Genomic DNA, 7,475 nt, shown 5'->3' with positions numbered 1-7,475 from the left:
GTGATCCTCACACAGCACATTCCCATGTCAAGGATCCCCAGATGAATGCATTTGCCCAACTAAGGACGGCTAATACAAAAATGTAATTAAAACTTTACTTTTGAAAATAGCAGATCTACCAGCTCACAATGCATCACATTCATTCATTAAAACTATGAACTCTGACTGCAGGCGGATATATAATGATCATTATAACAATGTGCAAGAAAATATTTAAAAAGATGTAAGAACTTTATATTTGTGGACAATCAAAATATGTTTTTTATTTTAATGTGGTGTCATTAAAATTAATCTGGATATAGCAGACTCACTATCTAGAAAATAAAAACATGGCACTTCATTTAAAATAGGTTACAGACCCCTGTTATATGCGCTTATTTTGGGATTATTTTTATAGACCTATTTACTTGTTTCTCTGAGACATGGCAACAGCGTCTTTTTATTGCGTCATTTTATTAAAATGTTGAGATTAGAAACGGCCATAATTCTTTCATTTCTCAACCTTAAAAAAAAACAAAAACATATCCATAATCCTTGGGGAGTTTGCTTTCATATGCTGTATCACACTCGATTCAAGTCTTCTTCAATAAAATGTTACGAGCGAAGACCATACCATCACGGGACCATACCGCATCACGGGCATACGCACCAGGCATTCAACTCATTACTCATTTCAAATATAATATAATTATAATTTAAATTAAAATATAATTTTACTGGTGTTTCTCAATAGAAACAACTTATTTTGAGGCATAAAGGTGACAGCATGCAGTGCAATAGGAATAATTAACCCAAATGTGACAAAGTCATATGTCATGTCTTCTATGGTGCCAGCCTGAAGAAATGTAATAATAACGATCCCCAAAGTGCGCATTCCGTATGTGACATCAGCTGACTGGTAAAGAAAATAGTACGGACATGTTGATTGGGTAACTCTCAAACACGCCTTAAACACTCCCATGACTAATTCAAGGCCGTTTTGCGCACTCCACGGGGTGTCGAAAGCGCTTCTTAACATGCTTAAAATTGCAATATGACATACCTCACGCCCCCAGCTCATATTACTGTAATAGGTAAAACGCACCTTCAAAATCCAGCCCCTTGAGTAGTGAGTGATAGAGCAGTTGTGATTACTGATTGAGAGGGAGTGACAGCACGTGAGGTGGGTGGGTCCACATGGAATAGGTCAGGGGGTGAGGGGGAGGGTTGTTGTTGCTCACTAGGATGACTCTTTTCTACAGGCTACATGTATATCATATATTTGTCCGTCTTTAAATGTTCTGATGAATTGTAAATGGAGGACCATGGTGTAGCAGTTTTTGTATTTGACCTGTTGCGTTGCTAGCAGAGCAACAGCGACCTCTACTGAACCACTTGCCACGGTTCACATTAGGGGGACCAGACACAGAGGGACCGTCATGGATGAAGCTCAGCCTGCTGTGTGTCTTCCTCCATTTATAAATATAACCTTTATTTAAAGCTTTATAAATGTTATCTAAAGCTCTCTGCTCAGAGCCACGGATGGTAGGATCCTCCTCGAATTGGTAGAATAACCGAATCTTCACTGTTATTACAGAAAAACACTTTTTAATCACATCCCTGGACGTTTTCACTGCTTGTATCGCCATACCTTCAACTAGGCGCCCTTGTCGGCCGGCAGGTGTACTGCACTCTGATTACATTATAACTATGAGTGGAAACGTCCAGGGATGAGATTAAAAAGTGTTTTTCTGTAACAACAGTAAATATTCGGTTCTTCTACTGACCCGAGGAGGATCCTACGATCCGTGACTCTGAGCAGAGAGCTTTAGATGACATTTATAAAGGTTTATAAAGGTTATAATGGAGGAAGACATACATCAGGCCGAGGTTCTGTCATCATGACTCGGCTCAGAGCTGCTGTAACACAAACAAACTCAAGAGATGAAAACGAAAGCAAAAATAATTTCTCAGTGTCTGCGGAGGAGCAGGAAAACATGGCGCTTCAGTCCGTCTCTTTCCAACTCGGTGTTTTCAGTGTAAAACCATGGAGTAACGTCTTCATGTTTCTGGCGTGGAGCATCTGTTGCAGCAACACAGCGGTCACAGGTACAGTTAAACCTTAATTTACTTTACAGTGGCGTATTGTGCGATTATATTCGCCACAACTGACAAAGATTACTCACATTGCGTTGTGGTTGCACACCCTTTAGCCCTGTATTTTGTTGTTGAGAAACAGGATGACACTTGCCTTCTTCCTGTGACTGTCTATGTACAACAATTCGTTTTATAAATGCAACTATGAGTAAACATTAGCCCCGCAAGCAGAACCCGAATGTAGTAAAGTTTCTGACACTTTGATTACTTTACACATTGGGTCCTGTTTCACGCTGGGCTGCCGCTAGCCCCTCTCGGAACCCCCTGGGTCAGCCCAATCCGAACCGAACCGGGCTGACCCGTAGGGTTCCTGGTCACGCTAAGATTTTTCAATGCGATTGTTGGGACGCGGATATACACAAACTCATAGTTTAGTCGATCGGCGCGGTATTACGACGCTTTTTATTGTGTTTGTTTACGGATGTGCGAACTATAAGTACCTTACATACCTCTGATAAAATCTCCTGTGTCGCGGAAGCCGTTAAGTATTTTTAATCCATGTTTGATTAAAAATGTCGCTTTGATTTCTTCTTGTTTATTGTACCGCCTCCCGATGTGCGGTTGGCTTTGCGGGCTATGTCCCTGCCTTTGATCTGCTCCGTCATAGCTGTAGCACCACTAGCTAGCCAGATAGGCGGTACAATGAGGTGTCAATAAACAAGGTAGGAAGAAGCGACATTTTTAATCAATCATGGATTAAAAATACTTAACGGCTTCCGCGACACAGGAGATGTGTCGGTATGGTATGTAAGGTACTTATAGTTCGCACATTCGTAAGTCAATACATGAATAACCATGGTAAAAGCGCGCAGAAGTCCGTCTCATGGTGTGTTTACATTGTATTTGTTTGTGCGTAACTGGCGACAGCCTAGCGTGAAGCAGGACCCAATGCAGTAAAGTCATAAAAGTGTCAGAAACTTTACTACATTCGGGTTCTGCTTGCGGGGCTAGGCTGCCGCCAGTTACGCACACACAAATACAATATAAACACGTAAGGAGAAGTCGATCGGCGCGGTTTTACGCCATTTTTACCTGTGTTAGTTTACGAATGTGCGAACTATAAGTACCTTACATACCATACCGACACATCTCCTGTGTCGCGGAAGCCGTTAAGTATTTTTAATCCATGATTGATTAAAAATGTCGCTTCTTCCTACCTTGTTTATTGACACCTCATTGTACCGCTTATCTGGCTAGCTAGTGGTGCTACAGCTATGACGGAGCAGATCAGAGGCAGGGACGTAGCCCGCAAAGCCAACCGCACATCGGGAGGCGGTACAATAAACGGTAAATAAACAAGAAGAAATCAAAGCGCATTTTTAATCAAACATGGATTAAAAATACTTAACGGCTTCCGCGACACAGGAGATTTTATCAGAGGTATGTAAGGTACTTATAGTTCGCACATTCATAAACAAACACAATAAAAAGCGTGGTAATAGCGCGCCGATCGAAGAAAGGTTGAGTTTGTTTATATCCGCGTTCCAACAATCTCATTGGAAAATCTTAGCATGACCAGGGACCCTACGTAAAGCGACAATCAGATTTCATAAAAGCTTTATGTAGGGTTCCGAGAGGGGCTAAGTAAACATATGTGTCACATACATTAACTATGCAGCCCATGTAATGCGTCAATATAAACGCATCGATGAAAGAATAAATACATACCGTAAATAAATTAACGTTTTTTTCTGACGGGGTTCGAACTTTGTCCTCCGTTTGTCGGCATAAAGTTCCCCAGTCATGGAGCGTATGCCTACTACAGTGAGCCATTCTAGCCATGACAATTTGTAATCGTAATCAAATCATAGGTTATAAAAGCAGCCATTACAACTCAAAACGAACTGGGAACTAGATCAACTTGAAATCTCATTCAGATTCACACCGATTTCCAAAACGGCTGTTTAATAAGCCTACAGATTTGTTTTTAGCATCACCATCTCACCATCATCACATATATAAGTTCACCTTATGGTAATTAATGTTATACAGGCCACATAGAAATAGTAAATATGATGCATGATAGGTTAAAGTAACAATTTCTTTATAACATGACCTAAATATGCCCAAAAGCGACGTGACTTGGTCAGTCAATGTGCTCCAAATTATCAAAGCGAATGGTGCTATAATGTTTCAGTTTCACACACAATATTCTGCCCATTTAAAGCGTCAAAATAAACGCATCAACGCTCAACGGATGGATGAATATAAATTATAAAAGGCTCTCATCATGGGATTCGAAGTTTTGAACTGTCAGCATCTGTGCACCAGTCAGAAGCATGTGCGCCATTCTATATACACACTATCTGTTATATCAGCACCTTCCAATAGGGCCAATATGGCTATACTGGCATACTCAGTTTTTCAGTATGTGATAATGTCACTGATGTCAATGACAGAGGCGCGCCGTGTCTGGTGGCCTTGAGCCACGTGAGGCACCGCCGAGCGAGGCGCTAGCCGAGCGAGTCGCCGTGCCGAGCGTTGCGACGGCCACCAGACCCGACTCAGCGCCGTCCGAGTTACGTCCCGATAGGCAGAGAATAGTATATATTAGTAGCCCCTAGTTTCCATGCGCCGACAATAGAGTTGGAAATGACACATTCCGCCAATGATTATGCCAGTATGGCCATTGGCACACTGGGCTATGCACACTGGGCTGTGCTCCTGCTTACATTGGGAGGAGTTTGAATCCTGTGAGATGTTGACAATTATTTATTTATTTATTCAGTCATCCGTTGATGCGTTTATATTGACGCTTTAAATGGGCAGAATATTGTGTGTGAAACTGAAACATTAGCACCATTCGCTTTGATAATTTGGAGCACATTGACTGACCAAGTCACGTCACTTTTGGGCATATTTAGGTCATGTTATAAATAAATTGTTACTTTAACCTATCATGCATCATATTTACTATTTCTATGTGGCCTGTATAACATTAATTACCATAAGGTGAACTTATATAGGTGATGATGGTGAGATGGTGATGTTAAAAACAAATCTGTAGGCTTATTAAACAGCCGTTTTGGAAATCGGTGTGAATCTGAATGAGATTTCAAGTTGATCTAGTTCCCAGTTCGTTGAGTTGTAATGGCTTCTTTTATAACTTATGATTTGATTACGATTACAAATTGTCATGGCTAGAATGGCTCACTGTAGTAAGCATACGCTCCATGACTGGGGAACTTTATGCCGACAAACGGAGAACAAAGTTCGAACCCCGTCAGAAACAAACGTTTATGGAGATAGACAGTCACAGGAAGACGGGGTTGTCTTCCTGTTTTAATAACAACAAAACATACGGCTAGCGCTAGCCTGAGTAGCCTCGGTCCCAGGCTTATACTGATCTGCGGCTAAGGTCCACATCGCAATGCAAGTGCCCAAGTGCTCAAGTGCTCCTGATTTGTGACTACGAGCTGTGCAACCGATCCTTCCTTTACAAGTTTGTCTCCCGTCCCGTGGTCAGCACCTCCTCACTATCTGTGTGCAGCGTGCGCTAATACCTCTTTTGTTTGTATTGGTATATCCTACTATGTACTATCCTTTCCACCACTTCTTGTCTTCTTCACTACCGTGATGTGGTCCAGAGTCATTTGGGATCAACGGCCGGTCAGCTGCCCACCCGTGCCTCGATAAAATAAAATTATAAATAGGGGGATGTCATATCAGCCAATTTGGGCCACTTTTTGGTATTTTGGTAATTAAACTGAGAAAAAGCAATGCACGACACTAAATTGGGTTTATATGTGTGTGTGTGTGTGTGTGTGTGTGTGTGTGTGTGTGTGTGTGTGTGTGTGTGTTGACCCTTAAGGCTCTGTTGCCACAGTAAACAAGTTACCACAGGTGGTCTTATTTTCAAAGCATTCTTCAGTGATAAAACCTCACAATGTCCACTATATAGCAGGATCTCACAGCTGTTGCAAACTATCTTAAAGTGTCTCTAGGCTTATTTAGTGGCTTGCTATCCTAAATGACCTCTTCACTCAGGCTTCCCTGCATGTCAACTATAGGCTGAAGTGTTATGTGTACAATTATGACATATGTTGAGAGGCATAAGTTATCAAAATATACATCATATTTAATGTTTGTTAGGACAAAAATCGACACTATAGCTGAATATAGGAGGGGCTACCCTCAATAATGTCATTAGCCCAACATTGTAGGGCATCTTACTGGTTCTATTAATTTTATAGAACCAGTAAGATGCCCTTAGGACGAGAAGCGAGCGTGCATGCATTCGCCTGGCTGACAGCAGACTGCTGGGTGAGCGCTGGCACTTTGGCATGGGGGGGATCAGATCAACATATGGAATTAATTCTGTACTGGCCATAAATGGAGCGTGTCTTTTTTTAGTGTACAGGGTTTGATGAGGTCAGATCAACATATGGAATGTCAGAACAGGTCAGCTCCATATATAGAGATCTGTGGGTGGCAGCGGGGGCAGTGTGGTGTGATGAGGGCCCATTTTTGGGCCCATTGAGAACTCTAGTTTTTGCTGGCTGCCAGGTGTGGCTGCACTAATAACTTACCCAGGGGGCAAAGGGGTTTGACCTGCATTTTTTCATAACATACAAAGTTGTCCACCAGAAATAATATCTATGACCCAGTAGGACCACAACCTATATGGACAACCTGGTCAATTGTTTAACGAAAGTCCAATATGGCAGCCTCAATATTAGCCCCTATTAGTTATAATGGGGGGGGTGAATAGGGCAATTTTTTAACACAGTATTTATTCCACGAAACTTCACAGGTTGATCAATAATATGAATACGAACATTTTACTTCGTAAAATACTTTCTGCTTCCAGTCACTAGTTTAAAGTCTCATTTCTAATGTCATAATATTCTTTTTGGAAAACTATGGTCCCATTTATTAACTCATAGAATGCTGAAAGCGTTTTTAAACGTTTTATTATAGCCAAGCGCAAGAAGCGCATAACGTTTTTATACGTTTTATGGTCCAAAAAACGTTTTTTTATTGATTACTATAGTTCAACTATATTTGCGCCCGGACAGCAAAAAAAGCAGCACCGATCGGATCTACAACCCTCCGATGGCGTCATCCGACCGAAAGTTATAAAAAGGGCAGGATGCCCTGCACCCCTTGTGGGAGTAGGTAGTATTTGTGGAGACACGTTGACATCGGTTTGGTTTTGAGCAGTGCAGTTTGAGTGAGTTTTTTGAGCAATCGTCCATTTAGTTTAGTACATTTAGATCACATAGTCGTCCATTTAGTATATATTATTAGATTAGTTTATTATTATATAGGTATAGTTTAGTCTTTAGTCCGTCCGTTTAGTCTTTAGTTGTCCGTTTAGTAGTCCGTCCGTTTAGAGT

Source organism: Protomyctophum bolini (assembly GCF_963924005.1).
Source record: "Protomyctophum bolini genome assembly, chromosome: 11".
NCBI classification, from domain to species: domain Eukaryota; kingdom Metazoa; phylum Chordata; class Actinopteri; order Myctophiformes; family Myctophidae; genus Protomyctophum; species Protomyctophum bolini.
Note: the sequence above shows the minus strand (reverse complement) of the source record.